Raw genomic sequence first — 13,253 nt, 5'->3', positions numbered from 1 at the left:
AAATCCTCATTTCCACCACTGTGTGACCTGGGTGGAATTGGTTAACTTCTCTAAGTATTGGTTCATGTCAATGTAAAATAACAAGATTTACCACAGGGTTGCCTAAAAGCATGGGGGCATTTCTGCACCCTCCACTTCTCAGCTGGCATCTTCCTCCAAGTTCTCTTTTGTAGGATGAATCACAATAATTAGTGTATTCTTTGTGACCCAGTAAAAACCGTGAAGGGACTCAGGTAGAAACTCAAAGTGGCCAAAAGAGAGAAACTGCTGCCACCTAAGTTTTCTTTTTGTTTTAAACAAAAACCAAGATTCATATGCCACCTTCCCACAACCACATCCCCAGATCCTCACAGCAAAGTTGCTAACTTTCTCCACATACCACTTTCAGAACAATGATTGCCTTCGTATAGTGGGTATTCCTCCTCAGCTCCTTTGGGATGTTTCCTCAGACCCAGTTTGGAGGCAGAGGGTTAGCAGAGTTTAACCACAGAATTTTCTTCATTCTTGGATTCCTTAGAAAAGGCTCTGCTTAGAACTATTCATACCAGGAGTTAAAGGAGAGCAATCTTCCTGACTTCCGGTTACTAGTGTTTCATAGTATAGCCATTGGCAAGGGGAGGTAGATCCAGGACTCTCTGGGTAGGTTTGATTGCTGCATGACTTCAATAGATTGTTTTGGAGGCTTCCTGTCACATTTGAAGTAAGCCTTCCCTTGACAGCCACTCAGGGAGACAGTGAAGTTCCCTAATATCTAAGAGGCAGATTTTTTAAATGGTGCTGTGCGAAGCCCTTGGGTTTCCAGTGGTGATGTAGGAGGAACAGCAACATAGGACAGGTATGAGCCCTTCCCTCTCCTTCCAACTCTGACAGTTCTCTTTTGTTCATGTCCTTAGTTTAAATCGGAAGGAAATTTCATTTGGAAAGAGAACAAAAAGTTTTGCTACTAAACACCCAAACATGCACACATGCACACACATGCACACACACAAACCAACAAATAATTCTTGTATATTCTGCTCAAAGGGAAGTGAAAGAGGGATCTGGGAGACAGACCATACAGAATTTGCCTATATACAGAACTAGATGAAGTACTATATTGTTAGAAGTAGTTAATACCTTCCCAGTGAAGTTATTGGACTTTCTGGTATTGTATTAAAAAGAACTGTAAATTTTTGTTTTATAATTTTGGGTATTATATATCAACCAGAGGGATAGATACATTCATCTTCATTATCTGTTACTGCCTCTTGATTACAATAAAAGGCATTTTAGAGGGTTATTCCCTAGATCAATTATCTGATGTCAAACATTTGCTTCAAAATCTGACTATAAGTGGTGATGGTCATGGTTTTGGAAAACATAGTCATCAATGTCCACTTTGCTCAAATAATATTGTAAGAAAGCATAAGCATTGAATAACTTCAGAAGCCTTTTATTGTAAATTTACTATAAAGTGTTTGTTATTCTTCAAGATAACAGAATTTAAATAGCCCACCACCAGTGGAACTTTAAAATTTAAAGTAAACATAGGCACTTCTTACTTTTCAAGCATTTGAAATGGATGTTTCCTAATTTTACCACTTCTCACCATTAAAAGTGATATGCTGATAAAGCTACTAAATAAATGTCTTAAACAATTCTCCAAAACCAGGGAAGTGAATTGTGAAATATTTACAACTCACATCTTTCTGAGCTCACAGGGGAAAATTCTTTCCTCGATGTGGCTGTCCACAGGGAGTGTTTTCTTCTGGGGAAACATGGCCTTCATTGTCAGGAGGTAAATAACTTTCCCAAACCCTGTGGATGCTGTGACCCCTCCACTACAGGAGGGCCTGTCAGGAAAGAGCAGACTCCATACCCCATAGAGACTGTGTTATTTCGAGATTAACACAAGTTAAGGGAGGATACTTCCAAAATTTGAAGATATTATTTGGTATTCAAATGTACATCTTGCATATCCCACTTGAAGAACCGTCTGAGAAGAGGTGGTTGGGACAGAGGATGGATATGGGGAGATGAAAGGGAGGTGTGATGGCTGTTCTTGTCTGTACAGGGCCCTCTGTCTGGGTTTTTACATTTAGAAAAGTTTTAGGCGATAAGTCACAGGCAGAATTTTTCCATCTCTGGTGGTACTTAGTAAGGTCACTTATGAATGGAAATATTTATTTTGGGAAATAAATAAATAAGATGTTCCAAAATAATCCCCCTTCATTCAGCAGAAAACATTTCCCATAGGGTAATTGCCAAGGGAAAAAATGAACACTTACTAAATACCTAGTATAGCCCAGGCACAGTGATGAGAACTTTTTATGTATTATTTCATAATAATACATAAAATACATATCTATTCATCCATCTATTAATTCTATTTTAATTCTTACAAGTACCATGTAAATATTACTTTATAGATTGAAAATTAAAATTACAGAGAAGGTAAGTAACTTTCCTCCAATAATTTATCAGGGGAGTAGTGAACCCAAGATTAAAATTACAGCTAAATTTCAAAGCCTACATTCTTTTCATTATACCACACTGCCTCTGTGTTAAAAAGTATAATGAGCTAAGCCTACTTGACAGAAAATGAAGGACAGGATCACAGAGAGTTTGGTAGAGGGTGGGGAGGGTGGGAAAGTATAGCATAGTGGTTAAGCAAATCAATTTGTGGTGTCAGACAGGCCTGAATCCCAGATTATTCCCTCAGTGGTCCTCTGAATTTGAGCAAGCTATGTACTTCACAGGGGCTATTCCAAGTATTAAGTAATAGAGTGATAAGAAAAATCCTTGGTGGTTCATGTACATAGTAAGTGCTCAATAAATGTTAGCTACATTTTCATCCTTAGGAATTTAAAGACTACATGTACACAGGGTCCAGATAGTCTAAGTGAATTTCTCAAGGACACAGGGTTAACCAGTGATAGATCTGAAATTGGAACTCAGCTCTCTTGGTATATTCTCACCATCTTTCAAAGACAATGTACTTTATAAGAGAGTTTTTGAGATTGTCATCTTAATGGTACCATGTTTTGCAACCCCCATGAAATGGAATATTTGAAACTGTTCTTGAAAATTCCAGTATTTAGACACTGAAAGAAGAGAGTAAGTTGCCTTTCTTTCTAACAAAATGTAATTTGTTCCATATATCCACTCTTTCCCCAGTTCTAGGACTGGATTCTATTTAGTTTAAAACTGTGGTCCTCATTCTTGAGAATACATGAAGGATTTGTTAAAACTCAGATTGCTGGACCCCACCCCAGCATTTCCAACTCAGTAGATCTATAGTGGAACCCAAGAACTTGCATTTCTAATAGGTTTCTGGCAGCTTAAGCTGATAGTCTATGGGCCACACTTTGAGAATTGTGATTTTAATACCATCAATGTCATTCCCCTATCCTAGGGATGAGTGAGTGTGGTCAGTTGGTGCAATTAGACTAAAGGCAAGGACTCATTGTCCTTGGTTGGAGTATTTACTCACTCTTATAGCAGATGAATAATGAACGATGTTGCTCTAGAATTTGCTGGTGGCTGTCTTACCCCCATGAGAAACGAACCAACCTCAGTAGCCAGTGCTATAGATGGCAGAGCAGGGAGATGGACAATGTCCAGGTCTTTGATGGCATCATTGAGCCATGGAATTAGCCAAGTCCCAGGTTGATCTTCCTCTGTACCTCCCGGTATGCCACATTGTGCAAATGCCCTTGTTGTTTAGCTAGTTCAAACCAGAACTGCTGTTATTTTGGCCATACTCCACTACTCAAAGTCAGATCAATTCCTAAGACTCAGTCAAATGAAAATAAGTAAATTTAAAATAAACATCATTTTAATTTAGTGCCAGCTTTTCCCCTTCCAAATAGCTGGTGACTTTATCTTTCATTAGTGAGATAATTCATACATAAATACACATTTATTTCTGAGCTTTAGATCACAGAAAGTACTCAAAAAAACTTGACCTCATTCTCAATGCTTTCTTGCTATATTATGGGCAGGAAAGATAATTCTCTCTCAAAAGATTCAATGTGATTAGTTAGTAGATGTAGTGAGAAACATACTCCAGTGCATTACTAAATTAGGAAACACTTGAAATGCTCAGACAAGATACGTTCCTTCTAAGGAAGTTGATCCACATAATCATAACAAGTGTCAGTTAGTTAGAGCTTCTGTTCTGCTTTATAAGACCAGGTAGGAGCAGAAGTGAAAATAAGTTACTTTGATTCCTTCATAGTTTATATTATTCCCATAAATAACTGCAACTATGATAAGGATATTAAAGAGAAAGAGGCAAACTCTCAAATAGCATATTAGATCTGCCTCCTAGCACCACAGAATTGGAATATATATGCTATTTACTCAGTCCATTTCTTACCTTTAGAATCATGCCATTCATTGTTTATGACTGCAAGCAAACAATATTTTGCCTGTGATTCCAATACATTTTCATGTAGGTTTCTCTGTGTGAAAGGTCATCTTATTATGACACATTTGGATCTCTTTCAGAAAATGTGTGTCGCCTGAGGACAGAGCCTATCTAAGTCTTTAAGTCATTTGGGAGGAGACCAATAATAAGTTTTTAAGTTTTTCTGTGTTCCCCAAACCAAAGACCATGCTGATTAGCAATAATCACATTTGTTCCCACTTCACTCTGTTCCAGACACTGTGCTAAGTGCTTCAGGTGGTTTTCATTTCATTCCATCAGTAATTCATTCATTGAACATTGGAGGAACACCTAATGCTTGTCAGTGTGGTACTGCAGAACTTTTTCTGCTAAGATGTTCATCAGGATGGAAAAGAACAGCAGTCTGATTTTGGATTCCAGGGCAAGATCCATTTTGCTCAAGAGACAGAAGATGGAGATAATAGAAATCATGTTACCCCTGAGTTTCTGCTGCCACTCTGGTATATGTTTCTCAAATTGTGTTCCTTCAAATTGCAACCAAATAGTGACAATAGGTGGTCTTTAAAAAGCTTTCATGGCTAAATATTTTGAGGGGGAAACACGGGGATTCATGTTAAAAAGAGTGTATTACTACAGGAGCTTTTAATATGCTTTCGGACTGTCTAAGAGGAGTCACATTTGACACTATGTCCCAAACTTCCTTGATCATCCATCTCCTGCACTCCACTTCTCCCATAGTTGGAGCTCCATGCACCCCAGAAAAGACTGATCCATGCTATTTTTGTTTTTAAACATTTTTTCATTCTTCTACTTAAAAGCTCTCTACTACTCTGAAATCTCCAGGTTTCATCTCCCCACAAGTGCAAACTCCCCATCTCTCTACCAGTCTTCTGCAACTTCAACATTTCTAGTTCTTTTTTTATTTTTTCAATACCTCTAGTTTTTAATGACCTCATGGACATTTTTTTAGTAAAATTTGGGGGTATCTGAGATAGACGTTCAGCTTCTCAAACACCTTGGTTACTAGATGAGGTAGTGGCTTCCATCTACAATGACTGGCCAGGTGGGCTGGGGGGTGGGGAGCAAGAGGGTATAAGGAGGAAGGTTATAAGCAGGAATGGAAAATGTAAATTTCAGTAAGGAAATGAAAACTTGGCACAGCCCTTCTGAAAAACTGCCAACCCCCGACTGAAACCAAAATGTATTCAAATTAAAGTCATGGATCATGTCTATCTTGGGATGCAAAATGAAAGGGAAAACTTGGAAACTGCCTGCTGAATCTGGTTACAATTCAGAGTCAGTCTAATCACTCGGACGGGAAGAGGTGTGGAGAGGGAGGGAATGGGGCATTAGTGTTAGTCAAATAATTGAAGTGGTTCCCCTCCTGGATTTCTTTTGTGTAAAGTTTGCTGCACTGCTGCACTGAGAAGTTGGAAAACACAAGTCTAAGTGATTAAAAAAAGAAGAAGAAGAAAGGAAGCTCTTTGATTTTGTATATCTCTCTCTCCTCCAAGTAAATAAAATCCACCAGACCTCATCTTTTTCTGGAAAGCAGGAAAAGAGTGAAAACCTCAGTGTGCACCTGAATGAAGTCATGGGCCATAATTCATGCTTCCTTTGAAAAAAGAAAGTTTTTGTATCCAAGTACTGATAGGAAATCTAGTTCCCTAATCAAAACAGTTCCACTGAAGAGTTTTTTAAAAACTAATTTTATATTTAATTGATGCATAATAATTGTACATATTTATGGGGGGTACCATGTGGTCAATTAATACAAGTACATAATGTATAGTGACCAAACCAGGGTAATTAGCATATTCCTTGTTTTAAATCTCATTTCTTTGTGGTAAAAACATTCAAAATCCTCTCTTCTACCTGTTTGGAAATATTGTGTATATTGACAATAGTTACCGTACTACATAATAGAAACTCAGAACTTATTACCCCTATTTAACCATACTGTCATGCTTGTTGGTCAATCTTTTCCCATTCCCCTCTCCTCTCTCCTCTCCAGTCTCTGCTAACCAACTCAACTACTCTCAACTTCTACGAGATCAACTTTTTTAGAGCCCACAGGTAAGTGGATAAATCATGCAGTATTTGTTTTTCTGTGCTGGGTTTATTTCACATAATCTCCTCCAGTTTCAGTTATATGGTTTCAAATAACAAGATTTCATCCTTTTAAAAGGCTGTATAGTATTCCACTGTGTGTGTATGTGTGTGTCTGTGTGTGCGCGTATGCGTGTGTATACATGTTCTCTTTATTCATTCATCTATTGGTGGACACAGGTTGATTTTTATATCTAGACTATTTATAGAGGTGGAGGCATGGTTAGGGGAGACAGCAAGGATGCTGAGGTACCCAAGGACAAGCAGCAATGGGAGGCTGTTATTGCTGGTAGACTGAGATGGCAAAGGGAACAAAGGTGGAAAGCGGGGGAGGTTGCTCCATAGAAGCTGGACTTGCAGATACAGGACACCAAAGCAAGAAGGGAGCAGAGGAGAAACACCTTGCTTCTTAGCTCACTTGTGCCATGATAACAGAATACCACAGGTTGGGTAATTTAAAATGAACAGATGCATTGACTCACAGCTGTGGAGGCTGAGAAGTTCAATATCAAGGTGCCAGCAGACTTGGTGACTTAGATTTCAAGATGATGTCCTGAATGCTGTGTACTCATGTGGCAAAAGGCCCAATGGCAGAGAGAAGGCAAGAAAGACCTCATGATTTAATTGCCTCTTGAAGGCCTACCGTTAGCATGATCCAATTAGGGACTGTATCTTAACAAATGAATTTTGGAGTGGAGAAACACTCAAATCACAGGACCTACTCTCTCATCCTCTCCTCCAGCCCTTAGCTCTCCTGCAGGTGTCTCCTTTGCCTGGATCCAGGCAGATGCAGGGAGAAGGGAACCAGGAGGTGCAGAACGAGGAGCCTTTTAGGGACAGAACAAGCAAGGACCGGAGGAGATATGGAGCCTTGCAGGTCTCCTTTGACATGCTTCCAACCTCCTGGGAAAACTGAGCAAAGCTCCTGTGTGTCAAGAAGGAAATATTTAACTTTCAGATCCTCTCATTTCACAGGTGAGAAAACTGAGATCCATGGAACATGAGTGACTTGTCCAAGGTCACACATCTTACATGAGCAATGTGAGCTTTCAGTTTTTGGTTCATTCCACTCCCCTCTTAGTGTCTTTTACGACCTCTCTGGACCTAGTAATGATCTTACTTTTGAATCCAAATTCAGTTTCTGAGATCCCCCTTTTTTCCTAGGGAAGGCAAAAGAGATGAAGATCTCCTCTCCAGAGAGACCATACGCCACTGGTACTGGGTTAGTCATCTGAATGAGGAGGGTGTTCTCAGTTCCTACAAACATGATGAGGTATAAATTGCACAGAAATGAAAATGTGCCTGCTATGGCTTGGATATGGCCTAATGTATCCCCCACAAAGATTTCTGTTGTAAAGAATTGGTCCTTATGGTGGTGCTCCTGGAAGATGGGAGGACTTATTTTTTTGGTACTAGGGATTGAACCCAGCACTTAATCATTGCACATCCTCAGTCCTTTTTTAATTAAAAAAAAAAAAAAATTTTTTTAAATTTTAAGACAGGGTCTCCTTACATTGCTCAGGGCCTCACTGAGTTGCTGATACTGGCTTTGAACTTTGATTATCCTGCCTCAGTCTCCTAATCTGCTGTGATTATAGGTGTGTACCACCACACCCACTGAGATGGTAGAATTTTTAAGAAATGGGTCCTAGGGAGACGTCCTTAGGTCACTGACTAGTGTGGTCGTTCCTGCATTACCACTTGGCAGCTCTCGTGGGAGAGTAGGTAAAGAGGAACCAGCCTCACAAGGCCTTCCCATCCTCTCTGTTGCTCTGTTCTCTGTTCCTCTTGCTTGTTCCTGCACCCACCATTGCCATCTATGCCACGAGGTGATGCAGCCAGGACAACCCTCCCTTTAAAGTTTGCTCTGTGTCATTTGGACTTTGATCCTCCAAAACTCTGAGCTAAATAAACCTCTTTTGCATAAGTAGCCTGCCCCAGGCATTTCATTCTAGTGACACAAAGCTGACTAATACAGTGCCTATATTAAAACCCATCTGTGTCTCTTTGGGCCAGTTGGATGAATCTGAAGAACTGGCTCACCAGGAGAGGTCAACTTGATCTGTCCAAGTGCACCCCAGGTGTGCTGTGTGGCAACCTGAGTGTGTGGCAATGAAGGAGGTCAAAATTCTATTTCTATTAGGTTCAGTGGTGGCTTTGGCTGCCCTAGGAATTCAGGGTCCTTTAGGTGGCAAGGCTGGCTTTAGGGAAAATTAGGAAATGGTTGCTCTTTGTAGATCACCTTCCTTATACCTCCTTCCACAATTCCTCCCTTCCCTTCCAGCTAGTTCCTGGCTTGCCCTGGAGCGGCTCTCCTCCCTCCCTGAACACAACCACACGTTTTAGGCTGTTCTTGGTCCCTCAGCTCATTAGAGGCCTATCTGTCCTTTAGGGTTTCCCTTTCAGTGAGATTTCAGCTAACTAAAGGTGTGTCTGTTATGGTTACTACTTAACTTCTAATGTGTTACCCTTCTCAAGTTCCCTCCCATGTTCTTCTTATTCCTGGCCACTCTCTCCACGCTTATAGTATCTCAATATAATCAAGAGACCTGCCTGGGTTATTCATATACTTCAGTCAACCTGCTACAGAAGCAGCAAGGGCAGACCCAGCCCGTGCCACCTCTTGGCAGGGATGACTAGGAGGGTAATTCAGATCCTCTTTTTCTAAAACAGAAAGAACCTCTCATCAGTCTTTTTTGCCACCTCTGGGAAAAACTCTGTCAGGTGGAATTTGAAGGCACGGTAACCTGTCTCTGGGCTTCAAAGTACATCATGTTACCAGAGGTTCACCCATGTTTTCAGAGTGCCTGTTCTCTCTGAGTCATTCAGTACTAGATCTTCCCGGGAAATTTTTATTTCACAATACCGTCCAATACCAGTTCACCTTTCTCTTACTTAGGAGGACTAGCATTATCCATATCAGTATTAATTGTCATCCTAGTTCTATGACTGATAGGTTCAATTATTTAGTTGCAGAAACTGTTATCAGCTCTTTTCAAGCTGTAAAGTTTGGAAATCCACCTGGTGTTCACTCTTCACATTCAATCCTATTCCTACCCCTTTGTTCACACCTGTGCTGGAACGTTCTTCACCCAGTTCTCCCATCACTGTGTCAAGGATAACATATCCCAGAGCTAAACCAGCAGGCCTGGCCAGAAACTACCCAGTCCAGAAAAATTCTCTCAGCACCATCTTTAGGCCCGCAAAATGGAGGCATTCAGTGTGTAGAGCCATCAAACACATGTAGACTCTGACTCACTGTCAGGGACTTAATAAATGACTGTTGATTCCGAATCTAAATGTGGCTGAGTAGTGATTTGCAACGAAGCAGACATGCGGAGATACTTTAAAATGGCAGAGCACGGAAAGGTTTGCATTAGTCATCAAGGAAATGCAAATTAAAACCACAATGAGATAGCACCACACACCCACAAGAATAGCTAGGATTTAAAACATTGATAATTCAAATATTGGCAAGGATTTGGAGCAACTGGAATTCCATATTCCACTGGTGGGTGTCTAAGAGGCACAATTACTTTGGAAAATGATTTGGCAGTAAAGGAGAACATGTGCTGATTCTATACTGGGCATTTCCACTCCTGGACAAATATCACAGAGCACACATATGTGTGCACAAAGAGACATGTTCCAGAAAGCTCTCAGAGGCATTCTTTGTAATAGCTCCCTCATGACTGGAAACAACCTTAGTGTCCATTAGCTACAGAATCATCAAATAAATCATGGTGCATTCATATAGTAAAATACCATGCAACAATGAAAAGGAACAAACCAAACTTATAAGAAACGTGGACAGATTCTGCAAACACAATATTGGAAGAAAAAAGCTAGATAGGAAAGTACCTATTCTATATGATTGCACTTAACGAACATTAATAGGCATAGATACATTAAAGCATTGGAAGCCCAAACAGGTTATCTTTGGGGAGAAGTCTGGGAGTGGTGGTTGGGAGTGGGCTTCTAGATTGAGTCATTATTGTTTTTCTTGACCTGGTCATAGCATGTGCCTTGTGACAATACATTGAGCTAATCATATTTTTGTGTTCTCTATTTTTCTATATATTTGTTGTATAATAGTCCCCCACTTATCCACTACCATTTCAATTACCAATGGTCAACAGCTGTCTGAAAATATTAAATAGAAGATTTCAGAAATCAACAACATATAAGTGATAAATTGGGCACTGTTCTGAGTAGCATGATAAAAATCTTGTGCTGTCTTGCTTCTTCCTGCCCAGGATATGACTCATCCCTTTGTCCAGTGTGTCCACACCACATATACTACCTGCCTGTGAGTAACTTATTAGCCATCTTTTTTTTTTTTTTTTTTTTTTTTGTGCTAGGGATTGAACCCAGGGCCCCGTGCATGCGAAGCAAGCACCCTACCAACTGAGCTATATCCCCAGCCAGTAGCCATCTTAGTTGTCAGTCAGACTGTTGCAGTATTGCAGTGCTTGTGTTCAAACAATCCTCAATGTATTCTGTAAAGGCCCCAATGTACAAGTACAGTGTTGCTGGCAATTTTATTACAGCATATTATAATTGTTCTGTTTTATTGTTAGTTATTATTGTTAATCCCTGCCTAATATATAAATTAAACTTTATCACAAGTATGTGGGTATAGGAAAAAACAGTGCATATAAAGTTGGCCATTATACTGCAAGTCTTGGAACAAATCCTCTGCTATTAAAGGGGAACTACTGTACTTCTATTTTAAAAGGTTACAATTAAAGAACTGATAGGACCGACCCAGATCCATATAGCCTTCCTCTCCTTGATCTTTATTCTGCCTAATTTCCTTCAACAATCATCTTGAACCTTCTCAGACCCAGTTAGTGTCTTCCTGTCCAAGGTTTCCAGAACTTGAGTCCTCCCTATGTACTGCTCTAGTCTGAGATACTTACATTCCTCCTCTGCCCTTCCCATTTTCTTTCCCAAAGTCCTTCTCCTTCTTAAGGGCTTACCACTTAATCTTTGCTGAGTTTTTGATGGCTGTTGTGGCTTATCCTCCTCAGCTTTGAAAAAATTCTCAAGAGAGTCTTTAAGGGTTAGTACCAGGTCCTTCCTACAAGGTAGAGGTTTTGTGGATGGTATTCTTTAAATGACACAGGGAAGTTGCCCTGAACAGAGGAGATGAAAGAATGTGTGCTTTGGTTTATAGCATCATGGAGATCTCGAGAGACTGTCTCAATGATGGGTTGGGCCACTTCCCAGTGGTGGTGGAAGTGATGGAAGCTAGGCTTGTTCTTACTGAACATTTGGTGGTGGTGTGCTCACTCACTGACACTTTTTCTTTCTTTTTTCTTTTTCTTTTTTTGGCATAAATACCAGGGTGTGGTGATGATGACTAAGAAGATGAGTCCAAAATGGAAAAAATGCAAGTATTATTCATTTGCTGGACTTCCTTAGTCCTTACAAATCAGAGACATTGGGCCGGCAGAACTGTTTGAGGGTGTGCCTCTTTTTGTCATTCCTTTCATCCCTCTTCTTGCCTCAAGGTCTCAGGCTCATCCCTCCCTTCCTTCAGCGCTTGAGCTTGTTGAATTGATTTGGCAGTCAAGTGCCAAGGGCAAGGAACCAAGGAAGTGTGTGGCCTGGGAGCTGCCTCTGCTCTTGGGCATAGGGGTCAACAGGAGAGAGATGATTTTGGAAACATTCAAGGTGATACACGATGAGATGTTAAACTGAACACAAACTTTAAATGCATTGCTCTAATGAATGCAGCAAATCATCCGAAAGGGGAGATGACCCATTTTCCAACATGTGGCCTCAGGACTTGGGGATAGGCATGCAAACCTGAAAAAAATCCATAAACCAAACCCAGAGAGAGGAAGAACACTACCAGTTTTCATGTATCCCTTTAATTTGTGTTTCTGAAGTTCCTCTATGACCTAAGCATTTTACTATTGCAGGGGACCCAGAGATGTCAAACCACAGTCAACTTCCTCTGGGGGAGTCACTGCTTATTGTATTTACCAACATATTTCCTCTGTGTTATTTTTTTTTCCTCTGGGTCCTCATTTGGCAGAGAAGATCTATATACAAGTTCATACTTCTATACCCAAAACTCTCTGGTGTGGTCTTTTGCTTGTCAGCAACAAAAGGAGTTTTTCTCTAGGATTTATGAATACATTTAAAATTGTTTTTTGAATAATGCACTGGTTTAAAGTGAAAGGAAGAATGTTTAATTGAGATTCACTTAGGCAGAATTAACAATAAGCAATGTACAGTCTTTTTCTTCATCTTAAAAACTAATGTGCATTTCTTTTTATTTGGTTATAAAACTAAAATTATTGTAGCACATTTGATAAATTGGAAACATACATGAAACAGAGAGTAAAATTCATACATGATTTTTACATTCTTATATATTGCTGATATATCCTCCTGACATAAACATTTGTGAGATTGTGACTATGGCATACATGCAGTTCTGTATCCATCTTTTTCATCTAACATGATGAAAGAAATGTCTTTTTCCCATATCATAAAATATTCTTCAAAAATATGATTTATAAGAGATGTGTGATATTCCTCCCTCAATAAAAATTCTTCTAGTGGGCATTGGTTAATAAGATATCTTAGAAGATATATGTGGATATTTTTCATTTCCAATCAACTTGAGGTAGCAGTTAGTCATTGGATTCTCCACCCCTATCTATATAGCTTGCTTATAAAAATGAGCCAGTCTGGCTCAGCTATTAAAAGACAAGAAGACTTTTTTCTCCTTAAAATA

The sequence above is a fragment of the Sciurus carolinensis genome, chromosome 8, assembly GCF_902686445.1.
Source record: "Sciurus carolinensis chromosome 8, mSciCar1.2, whole genome shotgun sequence".
Lineage (NCBI taxonomy): Eukaryota > Metazoa > Chordata > Mammalia > Rodentia > Sciuridae > Sciurus > Sciurus carolinensis.
Note: the sequence above shows the minus strand (reverse complement) of the source record.